The sequence below is a fragment of the Danio rerio genome, chromosome 12 (assembly GCF_052040795.2).
Source record: "Danio rerio strain M-AB ecotype USA chromosome 12, GRCz13ab, whole genome shotgun sequence".
In the NCBI taxonomy this organism is placed as follows: domain Eukaryota; kingdom Metazoa; phylum Chordata; class Actinopteri; order Cypriniformes; family Danionidae; genus Danio; species Danio rerio.
In genome coordinates, this window is record NC_141032.1 from 29,205,292 (window position 1) to 29,232,500 (window position 27,209).

The window sequence follows — 27,209 nt, forward strand, 5'->3', positions numbered from 1 at the left end:
CCTGTAACAATTAAAACATGGAAGAACAATTGTGTAAATATTTCTTACATTTAAAAAAAAAAGTTTTTATTAGAAGTAATATTGCTACAACTTTAAAAAGTATATTCTATAATACAATTTTTTTTCTTTTCATTTTAGTTGTTTGTCATGAAAACACATATACATAATATTTTTTCTCAAAGCAAAAAGAAAAAGTAATGGTTACTCTGGGCAGCTCTGGAAATAAATTGATGTGTTTATGTTCTTATTAAGTGCTGAAATCCGCTTGTTAGTGTGATGTCACATGAAGTGTCTTTCGTGTCAGACTGAACGAGGAGACTCAACCAATGGTAATAATAAACATTTACAAAGTGATTTATTATCTTCGAAAATCGATCGCAATATCTATATCCATGACTTATATCTGATAACCAGAAAGTGATACATTTTTTATAAATTGTTCAAATATTGATGTTTGTGATGCAGAAAGACCACAGACTGTTGTGTACACCATATTTTTAAATAAAATCCCTTTAATGAATGACATCATTTAAAAGTGGTCATGAATGATTATTTTCTCAATTTAGATGAGTAGGACTCAGTAACAGTATTCCTTATGTCACCACTTAAGTGGATCATCACAAGCATGACTGTAATGTGCTTGACTGTGTTGTAAACAAAATTGTGCCATTGCTTGGCACAGACGCTCAGTCTTTTTGCAGTTACGGACCTTATCCACATTGTAATTAGGCATGCAGCGACACCTTCAATTTATTTATTCACAATTTACCAAATTGACATTCCACTTTATACGTGTCGTGTAGTGCATTTTTATAGCTGGACTTCATTCACATTTTGCATTGCAGTGATGTTAGGGCCTTAAATGCCCTGGGTTAACATTCTTCAGATGTGAAAAGCCTTAAATGTGCCAATTTATGTTTCATTGTGACTGGAACATGGTGCAGTACAGCAGAATAAGCTGCCAACTGTTAAAGTAATCACATCACTTTAGCAGCCATTAGAAACTCTGGTTGCTGTAGAAACGGTGATGTCAGATTTGGTTGTAGGGCTGAGTGATATGAGAAAAATCTCACATCACGATATAAGTTATCTCATATGCTGATAATGATATATATCACAATATAGTACCATTTATGTAAATTCAATCAGTTAATAGTTTGATACCACATGTAATGTGTTTTTAAACATGTTTCTCACTTTATTTACCACTACAGGGCAAATGTTTGATTGAAAATGTAGAAATATAAAATAAATATGGAGAAAATATAAAATACTTTTGTAAAAATAAAGATTACATTCCTTTACAAATTTTCCTTTGGCTTTGTCCCCGATTTATCAGAGGTCTCCACAGAGCAATGAACCACCAACTATTCCACCTTATGTTTTAAGGCTGATTTATACTCAACACGTTCGCTAGTTCACTTGAGTGCGGGCGGCGACTGTGACATCGCTGTATTTGCGGAGGTTAGCTCAATTTAGCTCAAAAACACTATTTTTTGAAACTCGAGCGTACAGTTTGCATGGCATCGCATTTGGTTTTGTCTGAAGCAGGTACGCCTGTACAGACATCTTTATCTTCCGTGCATGCGTGATCATAGGAGTAACCATATGGCCAAAAATTCTTCTAAAATTCTAAATCGCAACAGTAGTGGGAAAAGAAAAAAAGTTTTTGGTTTAAAAGTTTAGAAAAACTTGTAGTAAGTTTGTTAAAACCAAAAAGAGAGGCCATGGCAAAAGTAGGTGGTTTTAATACACTATTACAGAATATGTTTTTCCACCATTTATAAGTTTAACACTGATGTAACTACTGTATATATTACACATTTGAATTTAAAACAATTGAATAGTTACAAAACTAAAATGAATTAATAAATTATTTATTTGACTACTGGAAAGGAAAGTTTGAACCTATTGGTTTACAATATACTGGTGCCTTTTTTCTGGGCTTTATTGGTGATAATGGTCAGGCTTGTTGGACCATTATTGCCTTGTTAGCAAGTTGAGGTAAAACGGTAATACTAAAATAGGTAGAGCGGTTTGAGTAAAAAAAAAATCTTGAACGGTTATAAAAATCTTTTATAACCATTAAAATAATTAATAAAAAATAATAGAAATAATTAGTTTAAAAAAATCTTGAACTATATTAATGACATGACAGTTCTGGAAACTTTCTACTTGTATGTTTATCCGTCTGATTTTATGGTTGGTTTCTTTTGACTGCCCCCTGTCATTTAAAGAATATCACAACAGCGAATGCATCAAGTATAAAAGCCTCGTCCGCTTCGTGATGTGCGTGCGCAGTCAGCGGAGGTCCACGATGTGGCCCCAGGCGAAAGTATAAATCAGCATTTACACAGCAGATGCCCCTTCCAGCCGCAATCCAGTACTGGGAAACTAAAAATCACAGGTCCAACATAAAAATAAAAAAATACTACTATATAAAATGTAGAATTTAAACATTGTACTTTCAACATTAAAACTTTCTCACAATGCTGTTATTCATGTTTCTCTTTGCATCTGGTAATGTCATGTAATATTGCGCTCATGTAAATAGTGAAAAAGTATTACTGTAAACGGTGTAATTTAATAAATGACAGAGCATAGTATGAAACAGTTCACTTTTTTTTATTTTGTCCATACGATATAAACCATCATATTGCACAGTTGCTGTTTTAAAATATGTTGTATAATTGTGAAATTTCAAGCAGATTTCAAGACATTCATGTTCAAGCAGACATGACTAGGATGCCCCAAATGGCTGCCCAGTGGCATTGTAAATATGGCCACTGACTGAACTTAATTTCTTTAAAATGGATGTCTTGATCTGATTGAAATTAGTCCTTGGCAGGAAAGTTTGGGAACCGATGAGCTAGAACAAGTTTTCGTCGGTGTGTATCTGTTAAACAAGTGAAATAAACAACACCCATGCTGGACTCAGGCGTGTGGTGGTGGTCTGTAGGGTTAATGCTGGCCGGCTGTGGTGCAATGCTCTCAGGGTTTTAGGGGAGAGATGCAGTGGTTCGGCGTGTACCTGTCACTACTAAATGATTGCTCATTTCCTGCCGCGGGAGGAGGAGTGGAGGAGAGCAGTAATAGCACACAGCTGCCCGAGCTGGACACTACCTTTCCTCTTCTACTCTCCTGGTATTCATCTCTCTTGTATCTTCCTCTCTTCCTATCCCAGTCTGCGTGTATTGTTTATATGCAAATCTCTGTCTGGAATGGCAGAGGTGGACATACACACCCAAGGTGGCTCACATGTTCTCCACCTAGCTTCTCTGGCTAGGTTTTTGCGTGTCTGTGTGGGTTTGTGTTTGTGCGTACACACATGCTTGTGTCAGTGTGTGTATGTTTGGGGGAGGATTGGTTTAAGGAGGGGTCAGTAACAAATTCCATCCCGGTTCCAAACTAGGGTCACATGACCCAGAATGGAAGTTTAGCAATGACCAGCTGTAGTCCACATTACACAGCAGGAGAGAATCTAGCACAATCACTTAGCTGTAAACGGCATAGGATATGCTTGCTGAGCAAATTACGAATTAGCCAAAGTCATCTGGTTATTTCAGAGGATGCTCTATTTAATACTGCAATAGATGGGGTGTGGATATAGATTGTATATGCCAGGGCTGAACAGTAATTATATGGTTGGTTTTTGTGAGAGAGGCTCAGGGCAGTTGGCAGAACTGCACTAGTGCTGTTTTTACTCCATCAGTTCACTGTTGAAGTGCCTGTATGTTTACTTTTAATACTTTATGTTTTTAATACTGATACAATGGGACTTTTTTATTGGTAAGTGTTCTAATGAATGACATTAAAACAATATATATTTGTTTAAAAAAAAGAACAAAAAATACTTTGACCTGATATACTGCAGGCAAAGCCAAAAAATTGAAGTAACTTAAACAAAATGAGACTATAATGAAGTTCGTACACTGTAAAACCCAAAAAGTTAAAGGGCCATGAAACCCCCTTGTTTCAGCAGGGTGTTTTCACACCTCTACTTTGGAAAAAGTCAGAAAAGTGGGCGTGTCCAGCTCTGTTTAGGGGGGAGTGTCGGAGGAACAAAAGAGGCTTGGTGTGGGAGTGTCTATTTGGGCATGCTGAATTTCAGAGTCAAAACACACAACCACAGCGGACAAAGTGACTGTGTTTACATGGACATCTGTAGTCGAATTATTTGCCAAATTATTAAATGGTGGACTTAAACTGCAGTTTGGCTCTTTCATTCAGGGAATTCATTCATGTCCCTCGCGACAAACGTGATATTTGATTCGAGGAACTGCTCTAAGCGTGTATTTTTCATGCAATGTTTGATACCGCACGGCGAATGAGAGAAAAAAACCCTGCGCATTTCCCGGAAACTTAGATGCACACGGCAGGTAGTGTCAGAAAGCCGCGTGTGTTATTTCGGTCACAAAATCCAAAACGAGGTTATTGTTTGGTTGTAGTGCTAACTTGTTTACACTCGGTGCAATAGTTTGTTTGATACAAATAAAATACGAACTGAATAAACAAAGAGCACTGGTCGCTCACTTACCAAATCTGTAGAGACAGGACAATCATCAGCAACTAGAGCCGTGTCTTTATTTAGAGGAGACTACAAGCGAATCCGGATCTCACTCTGGCACAGACGCCCAGTCTGCACGCTGGAATACAACGCTTTTATGTCATGACCGTGACGCAGCTTCAAAAATTAGTTTCAAACCGGAAGTACGAATTTGCTTGAAATAACGCAAAAACAACCAATTTACACTTTTTAGTGAAATGTAGGTGTCCTAATAGTGTTTTTAGCAGTGTCAACAGCTCAAAAAATGTGTTTTGGTGTTTCGTGACCCTTTAAGGTAACTCAAACCATTTAAGGAAACCAATTGCAACAAACCATTTAAGTTAAAAAACTAATCCTTATGAGTACTGTGAACTTAATCTATTTGAGTAAATGAAGCAATCTAAGCACAGTAAAAGCCAATGAATGAAGAGAACTCAAGCCAACTGAGTACTGTAAAACCCAATAAGTTAAGGCAACTCAAACCGTTTGAGAAAACCAATTGCTACAAACCATTTGAGGTAAAGTAATCTATATGAGTACTGTGAACTTGCTAGATTTAAGTTGAAGTTCTGAGGTATTTGATTAACTCATTACCTTCAACGCTGAGTTCAAAACTCTTTTCAAATGAGTAGAATTAACTTTGTTGATTTTGAGTTAACTAAACTCATTTCATTTGATAAAGTTGACTGTTGGGTTTTACAGTGTAGTAGTGTTGTCACAATACTGGAATTTCCAATTTCCATACGAAACTTTGAAAACTATCGCTATTCGATACCATTTTTGATTTCGAGTACAGTGGTCCCTTGCTATAACTCGGTTCACCTTTCACAGCCTTGCAATTTCGTGGATTTTGGGCAATTTAACCTGCTGTTTTTTTTTTTTTTTTTTTTTTTTTTTTTTTTTTACAGTGCATTGTGTTCTGCATCCTGATTGGCTGTCAATCAATCTACTCCCTGCCTTGTCTTCTGTACAGTATAGAATACGTTCATATATTTATTTTCCGTCTAATATTAACAACGGCATGCTTAATCCACACGATTAATTCGGGCCGGGGTGCGTCCAGCCAAGCTCCTCCTTCCGGGTGATGTCATGTCATTTGTGACAAACCCAGGAAGGTGATGTAACACTGCATACAGTGAAACCATAGTGCGAAACAGACGGGAAAAAGGGAAAATGTAAGTTTGCATACCCCTGATTGAAGAAAGACAAGTTTAAACAGTGGAAAACAATCATGTAATTTATTCTTTTAAGCTTTGTTTCCTCCGAGCTTATCCAAGTTCTATTGCATGGTTGTGCTCTATTGATTTATTTAACTACAACTGTTTATTAACAACTGTTTATTAGGTTAAAAGTTTGATACTGATGAGAACTTGAAGTGGCTTGAAGTTGTAAAATATTCTGTTAAGGTTTTTAAAAAGTCTAAAAAAGGTATTGAAATTACCTTTAGAATTCCTGCACATACCCTGTCATGAGAACTGGCTAAGAATCGATGTTGTATCCACAGCTTGACTCATACCACCGGAAAATTATGAAATGTAAATCTTCAGAATATCTCCCTCTCTTTCGGACAGGGAAAAGAGTGCATGTCAGAGTTTCCATGGGCCATTGAAATGCACAAGCTAAAGTAACCGCAATCCTTTTCAGCAGCAAGTCGTCTCTTTTATTTTGTTCAAGCTGCCCAGGGATTGCAAAATATTATACTTCTATTTAAACTGGGCACACGGAGTGACACAAAACGACACGAATCGGCTCTCTTATCACAGCCGCTTTATTTCTCAGTCAGATGGGACATCTGCTGAAAAGAGCGCCAACGTCACGCTACATATAATCCCCAATGTACTCTCAGTAAGCCCTGCTCATGATGTGTTTGTTATACATATTTAAAGTCATCTGAATTTTATTTCAATAAATTATGTCACCCCAAGGATGTGCTTGAATCGGTTTCCCATACACAGGGCAGTGTAAAGCAGGGGCAGACTGTTCTTTCATTTCGCTCGAGTTGACTGATAAATAACAAACATTTTTTATACGCTGTCCATCGAGCATGTCTGTTGTTTTATCACCTGGTCAGATTGCCAAAGTAACCTCTTCTCTTTCCTTTCCTCATTCTTCCACTCACAGTCTCTCTCTCTCTCTTGCTGTCCTCCTACACACGTTGTTTCCTCTTTGGATATTTCATGGGGATTTCTCCAGGGAAAATTATTCTCTGCTACATGCCAATTTGGGGTTCTTAATGTTATTTTGAGGAAGAATGTTATCTTAGTGATTTAATCATAAAGCTCTGTAATTCTGGAAGTGTTTCTGGATTTTTATGAGGGGACATGTGGGAGATGTTTAAAGGGCTAGTTTGGTCAAAAATGAACATTCTGTCATTATTTATCTTGCTCAATTTATTTCAAAGTTGTATGCTTTTCCATGGAGCACTAAAGGTTCAATTTTATGCAACATCTTCACACAGCTTTGTGAGAAACAGAAAATAATCTTGCCCTCTGGTGTTGCTAAATCCAAAACAACTGTAACAGAATAAAGAAGAACAGCGAATGAATCGTTATTTTGAGCCAATCTTTACAGTCATCCTGATGTTTAGACAGAGTTCACAAATTGTAGTTCAACCCGCTTAAAGGCCTTCTATTTTGGAGGAACCTTTTCATATTTCCTTGTTCCTGCCTGCTTTTTGACTGAATAGTTTTAGTGGTAGAAAATCTACTTGGTAAATGTAATTTGCTCCTTCAGTAAGGTCTACAGTGCTATACGTGTATGTTAATTAGTCATATGCATGCCATACAAAACACTGGAACAGCATTTTAAAATGTTACAAGACATATACCCTCACCGGCCACTTTATTAGGTACACAAATTTCCATTCACCAATCACATGGCAGCAACGCGATGCATTTAGGCATGTTAACATGGTCAAGACATGGTCTGCTGCAGTTTAAACTAAACATCAGAATGGGGAAGAAAGGTGATTTAAGTGACTTTGAACGTGACATGATTGTTGGTCCCAGACGGGCTGGTTTGAGTATTTCACAGACTGCTGATCTACTGGGATTTTTATGCACAACCATCTCTAGGGTTTACAGAGAATGGTGCGAAAAAGAGAAAATATCCAGTGAGTGGCAGTTCTGTGGGCACAAATGCCTTGTTGATGCCAGAGGTCAGAGGAGAATGGCCAGACTTAACCTGTTGCCTTTTTCTCAGCCTAAATATGTATTAACACGACAAAGTGACATTGACGTTTCCCATTATATATTCTTTTTGTCGAAACACATTTAATGGACCATTTTTATGATTCTTGTCCACTTCTTATGGGTTAATTGGACTGTCATTGTATAGAAATGATGTGTGATTAGCTGTTTCTCTCATTGTCATCCTCTAACCGTTACAATGCTGCTTTTATATTGACTGTAATATTTAGTCAAAGTGTTATTTACACCATTTCATGTCATTTTACTTTAATGTTGAATTCTGCAAGCTGTTCTTTTTCTAAACTCTTAAAAAAGCCCCTTCCCCTTTATGGGAAGTGATCATGTGACTCTGCATGTGCAGGACTGTAATCACTGCCTGACTGCTTTATGAAGTCGAATTGTTTCCTGAGCTGTCGTAGGTAATGTTTGTCACATTCAATATCATGCAGAAGGGTCCTCTGGCCAGATAAAAGAAAAGCTCTGGGCAGTTGGATTGATTTGAGATATTTATAAAAATCAATGAGAACAGACTGCAAGTTTTTATCTTCCTTGTGAACGCAGAAAGTCTAGCTTTTTTTTTCAGTCATCCACAATTGGCTCTTTCACGTTGACCTTTAGGAGGCCAGAAGTTCTCAAACGTATTGAAACAAAAAAGAGACGATGGTATAAGTGCTTCTTGGTTAAATAGATGAAAGGTTTGTGGTGCTATCGCAGCAGTAAAATATAAAATATAGTGTACTCTGAACTCGGCAGTAGCACTGCAGCTCTTTGGTTATTATATCCTGAAAGTCGAAGATGCTGGTTTGATTAGTTGTTTGAATAGGGTTTGATTAGAGCCGCAAAATTTTGTTATGTTTTTTTTTAACCAACAAAATTGTTATATGCTATAGTAGCCTATATTTTACAAAAAGTCAACAAATACGCCTTAACATTGTCTGTCATCACACGCAGCGCACGCTCATGAACCGCTAGTAAGAGAAGAAATAAAAGCACACAAGCAGGTAAAATCAGATGCTCAGGACTTAATCTTTAATGACTTGTATTAAAAATGTTAACAGAGCCTTGTGATATAATAATTAGAGCGCATCATTAATTAAATGAATGTCTATTTTCATGGAGCGATCGATTAAAGGTAGCCTGATATTTTTATTTGACGGAAGATAATGATGGGAAAGAAACGCTGGTTCTCAAAGGATTCAGTCAGTGTTTTTGTTTTGTAATCTAAATTTGTAATTTAAGTGAAAATATTTAGGACAGGACTATTTATTTTATTCTTTTTATTTAGTTTATTCTTTATTTTTATTCTTTATTCTTTATATATGCTGTTGGAAACACTGCAGGTGCGTGAAGATGTTCTGTTGTTATGTTCTGTAGCTAATATGTTCGCATATTTAAGAAAAAAAAAAAGAATATTAAAATGCAATATTTAATGTGTCACAATAAAGAGACACATCAATTTTTTTTTTTTTATTAAATAATAATTGAATATTAATCTGACCAGTTAACTGTTAATATTTGGATAACGAGTGGTGGTTGTCAGTTGGCAAAATTAACCGAAATGATGAGCATCCCTACCTCAAATGTTAGCCGGAAATGGATTTTTAAAAAAAAAAAACATTTTTAAAATATCAGTATCGATTTGTCCCGAATTCCAGTATGGTGCAACCCTAATGGTAATAAATGCCTGAGATTTTTACATTTGTGTAGACATTGACTGTCTGTCCGTTACAGTGTGGGAAACAAAACAGTCACAATGGAGCATTTTGCTTCAGCTTGTTTCCATGTTTTTCTTCAAATCAGCATTTATACTTTCCCGGCTTCTGTCTGTACCTATGCTGACAGGTCTCCAACCCGGCATTAGTGTGGAAATAAGTCAAATCCTTAATGCCTTGTTTTTCTAGCATTTTTCCCCCTTCTCTCTCACCCTCTTAAGACAGGAAAGGGTTACTTTCCATGTTTCCTGTCCAATTCCCCCAGCTCTAGCTCCTTTCGGATCACTTTCTTCATACTAAACATTCCCAGGCTCCCATAACCTCCTGGCTTCCTTACACTGGCCAAAAGAGATCCCAGGTGAGCGTGTGGGCGAACCTCCTGTTTTTAAGGATAAAAATCTCTCCGCGTTTTGCCTCCTGACAACGGTGGTGGTGAAACATGGTTTCTTTTTCAGCCTTCCTTGATCGCAGGCAAGGGAAAACAGTTATTTGTGAAATCTATACCAGTCATTTGGCACAGAGTAAGACCAAGCTGATTGGTGAAACTCAAGTTTTAGTGCTCAATTGAGCAATGTTACGTCTTCTCCAATAATTCAAGTAATTATTTAGAGCCTGGCTATCATAAGGCCATTCTGAAGCATTTTATCCAGCACTACATGTTTCAGGGAGGAAGAAGAATTTGAAGGACTCTCATTGAGTTTGGAGCTGTCAGTCGTGTTGGCACCAGATGAAAGACTGATACAGGCTTGTGATCAGTCTTAGTGATAAATAGTCACATGACGCTCAATATTTCCTGTTGAAAGCTCGCTTTGATTGTTTAGACGCATTTAGAGTAGACGTCTTTGAAGAACTATCTGCTGGTTCACATTGCCTTTCTTTTCCCCTGCTGCGAAATCCCAGTATGATCATAAAAAAAGTCTTATCAGCATGTTTTAACGCCATACTTCCAATAAAAGACGCGTAGAACAGGCAGGCAACTGGTTTGTGTTTTAAAATCCTGATGTTCATCGTTTTTCTTTATCCCTTTGCTATCTTTTCCCACGGATTCTCTTCCAACTTTCTCTCCATAAGCACCTGACAGATGGATGTAGAGAGAGAGAGAGAGAGAGAGAGAAGGCGAGATCTTTGGACATGCGATCACCCCCGCTTTGACCAAAAAACACTAGTCTTTGTAAATGGAAAGTCAGGAATGAACGGAACAAACAGAGCGATGTTATTTGGGCCTGACCCAGTGATGGACCTGCTGAGACAGTCTAAATATAGTCCCATGGTGTACTGACTAATTGGCCTGTGAGCAGTAATCATTCCCAGCCTCTGAAAGCTCTTAAACAGGGAAGAGAGTCGAGTCACTGCTGCCCCCCTGCTGTGCCGGAGCCAAATACCAGAACGATCTGAACTGACCGAGCAGATCTGCATGGAGATCAACCCAGAGCTTTTCTATATGTTCAGGTGCTTGCTTGCACATGCGGAGCACATTGAACTGGAAATCGATTGTGTATTTTTTCTAATGTTTCATTGTATTTTAACTTCAGCTAATACCCATGTGTAAAAAAAGATGACAAACAACCACCTTTACTGATTTTTACCAAAAAAAATAATATATATATTACATTATACTATGGTAATGCATTATTATACATTCTAAACCAGTGGTGCCCACACTTTTTATTATGAAGGGCCAAAATAAAAAACTTTATTAAGGCTAGTAGGCCAAATGTAAATATAGTTGCCATGGGTAATTTCCTAATTTATGTAATAATATTTTAAAAACAACAAATCATTGCTTTATGTTCACTAGGGTTGGGCGATGTTGACCAATTTTGCATCGTACGATATGTAAGGTGAAACATCACAATGGACGATGTTTGAATTAATTCAAACATTAATTAAGATGGACGATGGAAATTAATTATTTGTAGCCTACCGTTAAACTACCTAACCCACATGGTCATTGTTTTACCTATTAACAAATAATATATAAATAAAGTTAAGTTACACACAAATTACAAATTAATTAAACTGAATAGGCAAAGTGATCTGTGTCGCTATAATGATGTCTTGGTTGGTGGAAAAAAAAGGTTCACAACCAACAGTATCTGAGGTTTTTGCTACTAAATACAAGCGTGAAAGAGAAAGATTGAAGCAGTGTACTGATGCTGTGACGCGTTACCTGATAGATTCAAAAGACCGAAGAGTCATTTCATAGAGACAAGGTTAATTAATATCACCTTTAACAACTATAGTGAAATGCTATCTAGCGGTACATCCCTGATAAATTGTCTGACGTGCTCTGCTCTCTGGGGTTTTGTGCTCAAAGCACCCGCTGACTGCCTGGAGCTTAGATGTGCACATATGCTAGAGCTCATGCCTGTGTGTGGGTGTGGTCACGTGATGTGTGACTTCAGCGGTATAGTGTAGACAGCGATGTTTTTAGAAATGCTTGATGAAACTAGTGTGGATGTGGATTGTTTTCGTTCAAATATGGCATTTTAAAATAAAGAAGTATTAGTGTAAACGGGGTCGTGTTTATTTTTTGCGCGCTGGTTGCTGCTATGACGGTGTGGGGTGGAGGATGATGATGCCGGCTTAGCATCGTAATGTCTATCAGCCATCAATAATTGAAGACGGCATCATATTTCACATTTTATAATGAATTTATTATTGTAAAAACAAAAAAATAAATATAAAATTATAACAGAAAATAGTTACACTACTTTTTGCCTTAATTTTTTTTGCCGACGTCTTCTGCATATTTGTTGAGTGGCAGTATTTACGTTTTAAATACTCATATTATTTACATTTAATTGAAACATTTAATTTCAGTTTGTAGCTCAGTAATAAAACAAACAAACAAACAACAGGTTACGTCAAATTATAAATGATAATCTCTGTTAATTTGCCTTAAGTCTCTCTATCATTTTCAGATGGGATGGTAGGCCAAATCAGGTTAGAATGGGCCATCTTTAGCCCACGAGTCCTACTTTGGCCATCTCTGTTCTAAACAAATAAAGTGAAATTTTTGGTTGAAAATAGCTAAGTTTTGTTTACTATTTATATTTAAGTTATAATATACAACAGAAAAAAATAATCCTGTATTATGAGAAATGGTTAGGCTGCATATTTGTAAGCAAAAATACTAAAAAAAAAGAGGCTTTTTTCAGTAGTTTTGTGTATAATTGGCAATAATCAAGTTATACTATACACACTATTAGCAGCAAAACTACAGTGTATTTTTGAGTATGTCATAGCTTTTGTTGATTAAGTTTATTTATCATTGAGTATTTAATCTAGAAAAAAACGTATACAGGATATTTAGAGAAAAAAATAATAAATACATAGAAAATCTTTATTTTTTCACAAAAGCTATATGTTTTATTATATTATACAGTGCTCAGCATAATTGAGTACACCCCATTTTAAAAATGAATATTTTGATTCATTTTTTAGTGAATATAGCCAATGAATTTTGGTACATTTAAACACAACAGATTTAATAAACAGATATATTTATTAAAATAATATTTTAGTCACCAAACATATTTAGTATGGAAGCCTTTGAGTAACATAATTTAGGCCACGAGTCCTACGTTAGACATCTCTGTTCTAAACAAATAAAGTGGAATTCTTGTTTAAAAATAGCTAAGTTTTGTTTACTAGTTTTTTCAAATAATACAAGTTATATTATACAACATAAAAAAATAATCCTGTATTATTTTTTACAGATTTGGCTTCAGTACTGACTAATCTAATGTATATGCACAATTATAATAATGTATAGCTTCCTATTAAAAATATGAATTTAAAAGAGAGATTTCTGAGGAGTGTACTTGTATATCCTGAGCACTCTATATTGTTGTACTATGTAGTGTAAAACAAAATTGCAAAAAAGAAAAACAATTATTTTTCATAATACAGTTAGGTTTTTGTTTAATAATACTTTTTTAAAGTTGTCCTGCTATACATTTTAAATATTATGGGATTATATTAATATATGTATTAAGATATTAAATATATCCTATGGTGGGGGGGGGGGGGGGGGGGGCATGGGTTGCTATATAAATTTGTAGCTCAATGTACTTCTCAAACAGCCGACATTAAAATGCCATGTCAGTCTTGCTTGTTTTGCAATCAGTAGAAAGCACTCTGTCTGCCAAGTAACATGAGATGCTGTGTACGCTACCTGCTTCCGAGCAAAGCTACACAAACCTGTGACCAAAGCTCAACCTGCGGTCTCAAAGAGGAAGTGGCCGCCACCCACCGGATTTCCTCCCAAACTCCCACGGCTAAATAAAGCCATAGAGCGGCGCAGCTGATAGCGAGTGAGATGTTCGCCCTCTGCTGCTTCAGCATGTGTGATGATGACACTGCAGCTTGAACTGAGCGCGAGTCTCTTCCTCTCTCGTTCAGGCTTACATTCTGCATTGTAGTTGGGAACTTCCTGTCTTTTTATATACAACTGTGAAGGTTTTGACGTCAGTGACAGTGATCTGAGCTGTGGGGTCTCTTTTAATTCACCTCTCAAAGCTAGACTATATTTAGCTAAACCAGAATTGCTTAAAAAAAAGCCAAAGTAAAATTGTTAAAATCAGGTATGATGCATACAGATTCTACAACAAATATCTTGTCAAAATTGCAAATGAAATGGTTTGTATTTTTGAATATTTCATACTTGAGCTGCTTTTAACATATCCAGGAAGTTGCATTAAAACACTAGTCAAAACTTGGCTATTAAGCTAGCCTGAATTGATTGTCTAAATGTCTCAAGGATTTAAAAATACAACCAAATTAAAAACAAATACTACAACTAATAACAAGTATTTTTCAAGTTGCCCCCAAAATGGTGTGTAATTACTCAGGGCTCAATTTTAATGATTAAGGCAAAAAGTCTAAAGCACACGGCGCAAAAGCATCAAGCACGTGTCCAGTTTTGCTATTTTAATGATGAATAAATACAGTTTGCGCTCAGCACATGGCTTATTCCATAGCTGCCAACACTCCCGTTTTTCCTGGGAGTCTCTTGTATTTTAGACCCATGTCCTGCCACCCTCCCGTTTTGTTATTTTTCCCGGAAAACTCTTATAATTTCACCCCCCCCCCCCCCCCCAATAAAATAAAATTAAAACTCTCTCTTTCTCATGGCAGACTTTGTAAGTGGAAAAACTGAGAGCTCCACTAGTGAGAAAACAGTTAAACAGACCATCTGCAGTGCGAGGTTAAAGAACGAGCCTCCACCATTCTGCCTTTTTACTTTCTCTTTACTTTACTTTTTCTCTTTAATTTACTCCTTTACTTTCATGACATCCATTTGCCTTCATTTTGAATTTTGTTTGTTAAGCACAAAGATTTGTTTCAAAACTTTTTAAATTCAGTTTTAATTTGTAGCAAACGAATAAATGAACAACAATAACGAAGTGTGTTCAAAAAACACACAGTTATATCCAAACACATACCTTCTATTCTTATGCCTCTCAAAAATCTGACAGCAGGACAAATCTAAGTAAATAAATAATAATAACATTATACAAAATGGAGGTATGGTTTTTATATTATGTAGAAATTTTTGTTTTTTTTATTTTACTCCTTGAATTTTTTTTTATATGTAAAGATATTTGCGTATTGCTGTATATCCTGTGTGTATTAAGCAATGTGTACGTGTTTAAGCCACACAACTAACATGCTCTGCACTGGACTTCAGACCTGCTTGCAGCTGGTCGATTGCGCAGTGTAATTTCGTTCCTTAAAATATCGACGCGCCAACAATGTGCCTTAACACACCTCCTTTCTAAACCGGAACACCCATGAGTCCACAAAGTAGCGCAAATGGATTGGCTATGTAAACAACATGGTGCAAAGTGGGAAAATTAGTGTTGCATTGGTCTGAAAATAGCAACAAATCGCACCAAACACTTCTTGCACCTAATTGTGTAAGGTGTATGACAAAGCCCTCAGTCTTTCATACTTTAGCTGCTTTTAACATAATCAGTAAGTTGCATTAATCACTATAGTCAAAGTATGACTATATTTAGCTTATCCAAATTGAATACTCAGTAAATATAGAACCAAATTCAAAAGTAAAAATTAATTATAATATATCTTTGAAACATAATCGGCTACAGCAAGTGGTATGTCTGACTGGTTTTCATTTCCAATGAAGCTGTTTGTTTACTGACTCTTTCATACCTCTTTTGGCAGCTTTTAACACTTACAGGAAGTTGCAGTAAAACACGGACAAAACAAGGAAGCATGTACGAAAGCAGAAGTCATTAGTCAGCATTAGTCCTTAAACTGCTGCATCCCACCAGCCCTTTTCCACATGCAGGATCCGATTATCATAATGGTGCTTTCGGTTTCTCATTCACATCTGGCCTAATGCTGTTTTTGTTGAGCCCCACCAGTCAATAGCCATACACTTTTGAAAGTGTCTTAATCCTCATTCATTGAGTGGTACAGTTTAGTACACTATAGTATGATTCAGTACAGGTCGCAGTGATCAGGCTGGTGTTTTCCACTGCCAACAGTGCCCTTATTTCAATTGTGGTGTACGCCAGAAAGTTACAATTGACATGATTCTTGATTGAAGAAGAAAGCTATATGGGCTGATCACAGATCATGTCTTTAGAGCACTCAAGTTTATTATTTCAAATATAGAAGAGTGGCAAACATCTACAAATAGAGAGTAGAAGCAGCATCCCTCACACCTTCTACATGTTTTAATGCAACTTATTATGTGTCATGTTTCAGCTGTGTATTAAAAATGCTGCTTCCTGTGTTGTTATTTCCCTGGCTTGTTAAATGTGCAAGTGATGATTCTGTGTAATAATAACATTGAGTCTAGTTCTACCTTTTTGGTACTATAATATTGTGCCAAAGATGTTATGGTATTTTGTTGGTGTCTTTTTGACAGTGGAAATGAAAATAAATTCATATTGTACTGTGCTGCACTGTACTGTACCAAACCATACTACTCAGTGGAAATGAGCCTTAAGACCCTACAAATTTCTGATATTAAGTTGTGTTTTCATCGGTCTAATTTAGGGCTGCACAATATATTGTTTAAGCATCGATATCGCAATGTTCGCGTCTGCAATAGTCACATCGCAGGATCTGAAATGTCATGTTGGGATTATAATTAACCAGGAACCACAGTTTACACTTAAAATGTTTTGTTAAGTTGATTTTGCTGCTTGTTCAAACTACTTATTTAAAATGAGGTTAAACGACACGATTCTTAAGATTTTTCTGGGACAACTGTTTTATGTGTAATCCACTTAAATTTAAGTTAACTTACTCGACTTGTGTTGGGACAACATGAATGAATTGTGTGGAACACTGCACTTTTTTATAGTGCATTACATGTGATTTGTGGAGTCATTGTGAATTTTACCCAAAATCTAATGGTGTGAAAGATTTTTACTTGGATGTGTTATTAAGACCTACAATTGTTAAAGACTTAAAGCGAATTAAAAAATTCAGGCACAAGTTTTGGTGCTTTTACGAAAATTTATTTTATTTATGTAATGAAGATGGGTTATTTTAGATTTGATAGTTATATTTACGTACTTCAATATTATTAGATTCCACCGAAAGTTGGAAAGTTAGTTTTTGATTTGTTTTTGTCTTTGTTCTGTTGTTTTTATCTGTGCCTTAATATGTTTAAGTTTTATATATATTTTAGAATATTTTACGCAGATCCTACAAAATCATCCCAATCAATGTAAAATTATGAATTCACTGCTTCCCATACATAGACTTTACTTGGGCCGTCCAGGTATAATAATGGCTGTCCAAGTATATTTACTGACACGTTTTTTTTACTATTATTATCATCCTTTTCCACTATTTTGTATTCGCCTAATATAACCAAACGATCAATTAAGTAGTGTAAAATCCTCTCGCTTTTACCCATTTCGTTCTGTGTGTGAGACGTGTCAACACTCTCACAGACAGGTTTCTAAATCTCCTAAAATGTCTGGGATTCGACTTTTGCTCTCTAAAGCTGTTCGGTTATTGTATGAGGTATTGCTTTACCCTTTTACTTAAGCCTACTTTTGCAACATTCCATAATTCATTCTTAAATCTTAATGACTTAAAAAAAAAACTTTATACCCGGAGAGGACGAAATGACTGGTCTAAATGGCCTTGTTATAATTATAATTTTTAGAGATATTGTCTGTAATTCCTTTTTCTGTCATTTGTTTCGCATTTGCTGATTATTTTATTATTTGATGATGTCATTAGGCTATATTACATTGGCTATTTTATACCTAAAATGCTTTGGCATTCAAGTTTGCTAGCAGATAAAGAGAAGCAGATTTTACCAACGCAGTCTCATGGCAGTTTGTAAATTTTTGATCTAGTGGCTCATCACCCAATGACGGTTAAGGTTAGGAGTGGGGTTGGGTGCCATGCCTCCTTTTATAAAATCGTACATTTTTGCACCACTGAACTCAAATTTGTACGAATTAGCCACTAAACTTACAAAACGGAAAATACTCACGTTTCTTTGTGAGATCAGGCTGATTTTACCTGTCAGTGGGTGCACATGGCTCCTGAATAGCATAAAAGAGTAGTGGATTTTTTTTTTTTTACTTTAACCCATTGAAAAGAAACAGTGTAAAACAGTGTCATAATAAATAAAATCATTGTTAAAAATATTTTTTTTTGTTTGTCGCATATAGTTAACTATTTTTTGTGATGTGGTTAAATGGTGTGTTTCAATCCGGCTACCACTGCAAGTGTTTTTAAAACCTATGGGAAGCACTGCAATTATTTCCTAACAGCTACTTAAGTCATTTTGTGAATTGATATTCATATCACAATATATATCACAAAAATACAAAATATCGCAATGTCAGTCAAGCGGACGACACTTAATACAGGTATTAATGGGGTCTAACATTTTAAGCCAATTACGACCACCTTTTTTAGAGATAGTTGAAAAGGTATTGAATCAGATTATTATTATTTTTTTTTTGCAATGCTCTTGAGGTCAAATGTATATAAATGTATATAGAAAGCCATTAAAGTTGTTCTACTCTTTGCATACTGACCAAACGTGATCATCATGGGATGTGTTGTGTGAATGAACAAAAACAGTTGCCATTTGCATCCTTTTCCTCTGCTTACTTTTAATCTTCCTTGTTAGATGAGTAACATGGGTTCATTCATTCATGCAGTAGTACTCGTGTCACATTGAGTGCTCATGAGAAAGTGATGTCGAACATGCTGAAATAAGAGAGAAAATTGTCTCAACAAGGTCAGAACACAAGTGGCACAACAGACACTTTTGAACACATAATGGTACCAAGTAGAAATGGTAATGGGTCTCAGCTGACCACTTATGATTGGATAAGATTGGATTCTTAAGGTTCTTTCTTAGAAAGTCCTACAAGACTGCTTTCATTTTCCTGGTCTCAAACTTTTTAATAATGGATTTTATAATAAGATGAAATTATTTATACTGCGACAAGATTTGGGGCTTTTATCTTTTGATGTCTATTCAAAAAGATTTCAATTTGAGTTGAACTGAGGTTTTGTTTTTACATTCAGCATCTCCATCTCTGTTGAGAATCTGCTTTAATGATGTGGCTGCTTTGTGGACAATCAATTTGCTACGCTTAGCATGTGATATCTCAGATTCATAGTGAGGTCACCTATTAATTTACTAAGGACATAATCCCTTTACATAATTTCCCCTTCTGTTTACCATGCATTTGATTTTAGTGAGGGGAATCCATAAGGATTTCACCTAAATTAAATGTGCAGAATACTAAATAAATAAACAGTGTTATAAAATTACAGAATTTCCATTTAGTACAAGGCAGGTATCAGCAGAAAAGCTCAGGCAGGAGGATAAGTAGGCGTGTTGTTGGCAGAGGTTGGGGGTGGGTGTAATGATATTAGTAGTGATTGGCTAATTTATGAGGCTGTTTAGTTATTCATGTTGAGTGTGGGCCATCCATCATAGCTGTGCTGAAGGAAGTCAAACTGCGCCGTTTAACTGCCAGACCAAAGGGGCACCGAGAGCCACGTCATGCAGTGGAAACTGCTGCTGATCAGCAACTACACGAGCAGAACATGACATAGTTTCATAGTTGCAGTCTGATGCGGGGTTTGCCCAGAAACTGTAGGTGGATTTGTTGGTGAGTAAATAAAGTTTTTACCAAAAAGCCCAGCATCATGAGGGGTTTGTGCAGCAGAGCTCCACCAACACTTACAGTGCACTAAAGAAGACAACGCTTTTTTTTTCTCTCCTCCTGCATGTTTTTCCACACACGCACTTTCTCTATCTTCCTCTTACTTCAGGTGTGTAAATTTGTTTTCACTTTTGGTCCCAAGTTGGAGAGTATCTCATGCCCAAACTGCTGCCTGGCCATTGTTGGCTCTGAAAACATCATACAGACTGTTCGCTGACTGTGTGATGCGTATTACACACTAAATGTTAAGATCTGGCAGAGATCTTCTCCATATCCAATCTGATCTGGCTCACATCTACACTATTGGAGTCCCATCTGGAAACAAAGATGTGTTAAGTTCCCAAGCTTCTGAACTGAAAACAACCTTAGTTTTCTCTGAGTTACCTATATTATTACAATAACAATAATTGGATGGAGGACATAATTCATAAATATGTGTGGTGTTTGTAGCTTGTTCAATTGCACAATTCCTTCAGAAACTATCAAGCCAGACTCACTGGACTGACGTAAATTGTTGCAAAACTGCAAAAACATACCTATAAATTTCACTGCAGTTTCCAAGTAAAACACACAAACAATTTTTGTTCCTTTTCTGGAACAGAGTGAATATTACACAGTGCAGAATATATATTAATAAGGTTAATTGATAATAACTATTTTCGCATTTCTTAAAGTCTTTACCATAGTGTGTGATTGGTGCTTGAGTTTGCAATGGCAATGCCAATATCACTCAGTTAGGTGTAGAATAAATAGTGTGTTGATTTAAAACGCAATAGAGTATTAACCCTTTAGAGCCAAACATTTAATTTCTGAAAAGTCATGATATCTGCAACAAATAGTGTACTGAAATGTGCCACAAGCATGTTTAACATATTTTGGAAGAAATAAACACTTTAAAATCTAGATGATTAGTAGGTTACTTGAACTTGTTTTTAATGTTAATTTAACTTAAACTAAGTTAACCATGTTAAAATTAATTTAAATCAGATTAATGTAATGTAAGTTGAAACGACTTGTGTAGTTCATTTGATTCCACTTAAAGGTGCAGTATGTAAGTTTGACACCCAGGGGTTGAAGTAGGTATTGCATTAGTTTTGATCCAGGAATGCAAGCACAGGTTGCCAGATTGAGGACCAACAGGAGTGAATCGAGGCTAAAGGTTGATTTAAATCATGTTCTATTTTAAAGTAACAGAATACGATAGACCGAATATTTTCCATATTAAAAGGATTTTTTGACTCCTTTTTCATCTTTTATGTGATAGGACAGTGAAGGACAGACAGGAAAGCATTGGGAGCAGATCGGCATAGGACCTCGAGTGAGGGAATCAAATTTGGGTTGCTGTAAGCACCTTGATGCTATATGTCAGCGCACTTAACCACTAGGCTTTTGGCGCAGCTTAACAACAGAAAACTGATCCAGGTAAACCTCATGTGCTTTATTCAATGTTAAATGCTAACTATGTAAGTTTGAATGCCATTTTACGTTACATTTATTGCCATATACTGAAAACAGTCGGGGATAGTTCACCTCAGATCTTGAAAATAACTTTAGAACTCACAATCAACACATATCAGGGATTCAGCATGGACATTTAATAATTTTAAAGAGGTTTAATATGCATTCATTAGATTATAAACCTTACCCTTTCGTGAGTGTTAGTGGTCGCGTTGCGTCTGATGCAAACAGAAAAATTGCTTATAACTAGGCCTACACAGAATCTGTGCGTGCAGAATTCCACAATTTTTTAGCCCATCATTCATTCTGTTTATTTACATGTGTAAATGTGTGTAAATTCATATTTATTCAAATTATGATTTATCCATATTTATTTAAATTAATTTCAGTTATATTATTTACTAATATGAAAATATTCATATGATTTTTTTACAATATTGTTTATAAAGTAATATTTTCTGTCTTTTTAGTAGATATATTATTCGAGAGACTTGCTTTATTTACGAAATAAAGTGGATCTAATTGGATTTGCATTGTAAACATTAAATACAAGTTAAAAAGGTATTACATTTTATCTCATATATTAAGGTTTTGGTTATGATACTCACAAAATCATTTCGCATGAATCCACAGATTTTTACCAAAATTCTGTGCAAAAATAGCAAACCATGGCTGCAGATTCCATCTGGCCCTACGTATCACTGCACTGTAGTGTGTTGTTGGGGCACGCAGTTACAATGTAACCTGTTTACCTAATGTTTACGCTTGTAATATTTATATTATTTGCTAATTAATAACCTCATATGGAACTCTGAATCTGCGTCTCATTTAGGAGTCTGCTGTTGTCCACCAGAGGGCGCATACTTTAAGAGCCTTTCTAAATGAATGAAGTACATGGTTTTTTAACAAGGCAACCCATGGTGCTGAAATATAATTGGCTAAAGTGGCAGCGGGTGGGTTAAAAATAACCAAAACAAAGACAGCGTTCTGGCACATAACAGACATTTTCAAAGCTAAATATCTGACTTCAGCATTGTTTTTCAGATAAACAGGAATATTCACTTGGCATGTTTCTTAAATATCAGCAAGCATATTAAGAGTCAAAAACTTACATACAAAACTTAATATTTAAGATTGCCTATGTGAGACAAAGTTTGGCTTAGAAACTCACATAAAATGTGCAACAAGTTAAAGCTCAATCGCATAGTTGGAGATGCAATGCTCTGCTTTTGGATTAATGAGTTGCGTTTGAGAGACTCTTTTTAAATATACATTTTCTGGACTTTGCAGAGGAGCTTCTGCATAACACTTTAAGCCATTATATTATCCTGAAAACTTTTCAAAGCCCTGGATTATTTTCAACATTGATGAAGTTGTAACCTACTTTCTATCAGTGGGAAGGTGTTCCATCAGCAGTGGGCTTTTCCATATGAGCCAGAGGACATATTATCTCTCCTTCACATCCCCCTGTTTCTCTCTCTCTCTCTTACCTCACATCCTGTGATTTGTTGGAGGGCTTAATCCAGGTTCTTAAATGAAACCTTGAGGGTCTCTATGGGATCAATTTGAAAGGATTTCTCCTCCCCGTTCTTGTCTGTTATTCCATCTTTCCTTTCTTCCTTGATTTCTCCTGTTTTCTCTGTTGGCTGAATGCAGCGTGTTTGGAGCCAGATGCATTGGGGTGTCAGTTTGATCTGTTGGCGACCTGCTCTCTGGTGGTTGGCCGATCACTCTTGGCCTAAATCGGCCAATCAGTATGGGGTCTCTGTTCACAGATCCAATCTGCCACTTCCTGGCACCAGTTAAAGAGTAAATGTCTTTGTAGGTGAAAAAATATAATCAAGATCACTTCCAAAAGTGGATTGGACTTTAGCAATGAGGTTTTTCTTTCAACTCCCCGAGGGATGTGATGTTTGAATTTCTTTTTTCTTTTTTTGTGTGTGCGTGCACTCTGTTAGACCTTGTCTTGCACTAAAAAGGGAAATCATTTTTTGGCCTTTTAATGTGGTGCTTGAGAGTAAGTGAGAAGGAGAGAGACAGACAGGAGGGTAATAGATGTCTCCGTAGGCTACTCTCACTTAAACAGGCAGAGCGTGCTGAAGGGAACCCGCGGGCTTGAATCTATTATTCACATACAGCGCTGCAGATCCTCTCTTTCAAACACATGCACACACTCGCACAAAAGCGAGGAAATGAAAGCTGTCGGCTGTTAGCGCTCACCGAGCAAATGGACAGAGCAAAGGCTTTTTGTCAAGACATGAATCTCCAGTGACTCTACAAAGACCTACTAGTAGACACATTGTGTGAGAAACAAGGACAGATACAGTATCTGTATCGAGGCGATTGAGCTGAATGAGTAGTGTTGACTCTTGAACCGATAATGGTCTTGCTGAGTTTAGGGACGGCTGAGCTTTTTTGAACTGCAGGGTGTTGGCATCAAGAATCTGGACTTAAATCAGTATTCAGTGGGAGGTTTTATCTACTTTTTATGCACTGGGGGACTTTGAACATCTATTGAAAACATTTATATATACACTATTGGTCTAAAGTTTGGGGTCAGTTTTTCATGTTTTTTTTTTTTTTTGTTCATCATGGCGAAATTTATTAAGGGTGCTTTCACACTTGGTTCAATTGCCTGGACCAAACCCAAGTTCGATTGTCCCCCCTTGCCACCTTCTCGGCTGGTTTGTGTTCACCCCGTCTTTTTTCTTTTTGAACCCCGGTACGCTTGCATCATCAAGCTCCTGTTTTGTGTACAGCTGTTGCTAGGTGATGGCCCAAAATGGAGAAGTCAGCATATAATGGTCATTCTGCTTTCCCTGAATGTTTTGGTTTTGTTACCAAAACCAAAATACAGACAGCCACTTGCGTCTATCTGTCGCAAAAAACAATAAAAACGTTCAGAACATCACGTGATGTCTGCAGATGTCAGAACTAAAGTTTGTTGTACAGCTGGCGTATTAGTCATGCAGTCAATATTGCTAATAATAATAATAATAGTAGTAGTAATAATAATTAATATTAGAATGATTTCTGAAGGATCATGACTGGATTGAAAGACGGGAGTATTGAAGCTGAAAATTCCTCTTTAAAATTACTGGAATAACTTATTAAATTAAATGATACATGGTTTTGAACAGTTATTTTATAGTGCAATAACATTTCACAAATTTTGATAAAATAAATGCAGCCTTAGTGAGCAGGATAAGCTCATTTTAAAGAATTTTTAAAAATTGTACTGATATATATAAATTTCATTATCATTCAAAAAACAAGGCAGAAAGTGGCACACTAACCATATGAGAGAGGGAAACTTTACTACTCTGCAAATGATCATCACATTCATTTTCAGAAGTGACTCACTCCCGCTTAAAAACACAAGAGTAAATTTAGCTCAACAAGTTCAGACAGGGGCCTAATGGAGATGCTAAATATAAATGCCTGCTTTGAAATTACATCAATTCTTTGTCTATCTAGCCTTGACTAGAGGTAGTCGTAACTTTTTTAAAAATACAGTTTTATTTATTTTAGTTAAATTTTAATAGTATAACTATTCATAGTCTTCATGAAACGCATTCTAAGCAAGCGGCAACCTCCCGCTCTCTCTCAGGAAGCCAATACGGAAGTAACTAAAACTGCAATTCATCCGAAATTCCGCTAGTCCTGGCCGCTCCTGGCTCCAAAACAAAGCAAATTTCAATTGAGCGCACTGTTAGAATGGCCAACTTTACAGCAGAAAAAAAGGTGTTTACAGCCTGGTACAAAAAAGATTTTGGTTAATACAGCTAATATTACCCTTCATGACAACTGTGAGGGGGGTGAATTTTTTTATAACTCATCCGTTTCCTTTATATTAAGTTGTATTAAGTTTGCATAATTAAGGGAGTGGCCACTTGAGTGACAGCTAGGTCTCGTTGGTCGCCGTCACGTCACGTCAGCTGAATCCGGCAGATTAGCCACTGAACTCGGCATATTTATCGTATTTCTGTGTTGTTTTATGTGGCTTTACACAGTCAACTGCCTTTTGGACTTGTTTCCTACAATTATTAGATGGCATGGCATGCTGAGTGAACTTAATTGTGCTCACAAACCATTCACGTGGCCTCCGTTTCCCATGTGAGTAAAGTTACATACTTATATACCATCTCTATACATGTATTTGTTTTATTTAAGATCATTTATCGTTTATATTTATATTTAGAGCTGTAATGCACTCCAGAATCTGTCAGACTGTTTAGCTGTAGGCTCTAGAACAGTCATCTGAAGCGTTGTCATACAGTGTTATGGTGGATTTCATCAATAGTCTTACATTAACTAACACAGACTATATCTGAAGTGTTTGGAAGTAATTCGCGTTTTCCTCCTGTTGAAAAACGTCATAAGAACAATGTTTAGTGGCTCAATGTATTACAGCAGTGTTTTTAAAAGTCTAAACACTTTATTGATATAGTATACAACCAAGCACAAGTGGTCAGAATACAAACGAGTCACAGGTGATAAAGTATTAAGCATTTCTCCTAAAGTAAAGAGTGTCTGAACCAGGTCCAAGCTAAATACCAGCAGGTGTCTGTAGCTCCGCTCACTCTCCGCCTCTTTGCCCTTGTTTGGTATCCCGCCGTGGGTGTGATGACGCGCGAACAAAATGGCGACGGTTGGCCGCGCCTACTTGTGCCTTCTTTTGCGCTCTTTAGAAACCTATGGGTGACATAATGGATACTACGTCCATATATTTTACAGTCTATGATTCTAAGACATATTTCTTGTCTTTATACTGTAGGAACACTTGCATCAGAAGAACTTTGTCAGGGTTTCTTTTTAGAATTGTTTTGTGGAAGTACAAGGTGTTTAAATTGCAGGGACTGATGTTTTACTATTAGGAACACCTGTTAAGGCTCAAACATCGCACAGTAGGAAATAACAGTGACATGAGTACATGACAAAGGGATAATATACTCAAAAAAATAAACTTTCTGTCATCGTTTACTCGCCTTTTACTTGTTTCAAACCTGTTTGACTTTTTTCTTCTATCTGCTTGTTAAGTGTGACGTCAAGCTATCAAACTGTATGGGGAGGCTCAGCAAATGGTGGTAATAAACATTTACAAAACGATGTAATACTTTTAAAAATCACGATCGCAATATGTATGCCCATGCCTAATGTCAGATGGCCAGAAAGTTATAAATGTTTTTACCAATTGTTCAGATATTGGTGTTGGGGATGCAGCAAGTCCAGAGACTGTTGTGAACACCGTGATTTTATAAGAAATTTGTTTTAATGTGTGATATGACTAAAAGTGGTCAGAAATTCTTATTTTTTCAAGACAAATAAGCAGCAGCTTGGACCCAGAAACAGTTACGTCACAAGCAGAATAAACATAAAAGAAGACATTTTGAAGAAAGCTGGAAGCCTGTAACCATTGACTTCCATATAAATTGTTTTTCTTACTATGGAAGTTAGTGGTTACAGGTTTCAGGTTTCTTCAATAAATAACTCATAAATATTATAACCTCTTGTGAGTGAGAAAATAGTGAGTACCTTTTAATTTAGGGGTGAATTATTCCTTTAAATAAGCAAATGCATATCATATGAAACATCGACAGTATTTTAGAGTTAAATAAAATACTCATAAACGTATTTTAAGCTCCTTTTAATAGCATTTACCTGTTGCTTAAATATTGTATCATTTTAAAATGGTACAGGCAAGTATTTTAAACATCAAAGAATTACCTTGAAAAGTCTGTTGAAGTCTAGTTTAGGTATAAGATTGATCCTCAGTACTGAGATGATAAATTTGCTTTTTAAACACACTATTTTTATTAGACATCACTGGCATAGCGCTTCTTCCCTTTGGTCACATGGCTGATAATAATGACATCACTGGAGCTCTCCACTTGACTTTTAATACCAGAGTCCATGGTTGAAGGCTATAATTTTGCTTCTCCTCTTTTTGACATGCAGTCAGTCCGGTCTAATTTTGTCCCGGGTACAGCTGTGCGCAATTCTAACCATACCCTGTTAAATCTGTTTGTGTCTGTTGCTAAACTAGTGTTTTTAGACGACAACAAAAACACCTGCTGCTGCCGTTTGATTCAGTGATGTGCTGAAAGCA

General features: G+C 36.3%; 1 protein-coding gene across 11 annotated transcripts in view; it reads left to right on the forward strand.

Annotated features, from left to right (window-relative positions):
* znf438 (zinc finger protein 438) overlaps positions 1 to 27,209 on the forward strand; it is a 105,408-nt gene that overhangs the window by 23,578 nt on the left and 54,621 nt on the right. For 3 of the 11 annotated variants that reach the window (XR_015503615.1, XR_015503613.1, XM_087275447.1), the window contains exon 2: positions 20,907 to 21,064. The gene's annotated coding sequence lies outside the window, so the exon portion shown is untranslated. 11 annotated transcript variants of the gene reach the window in all.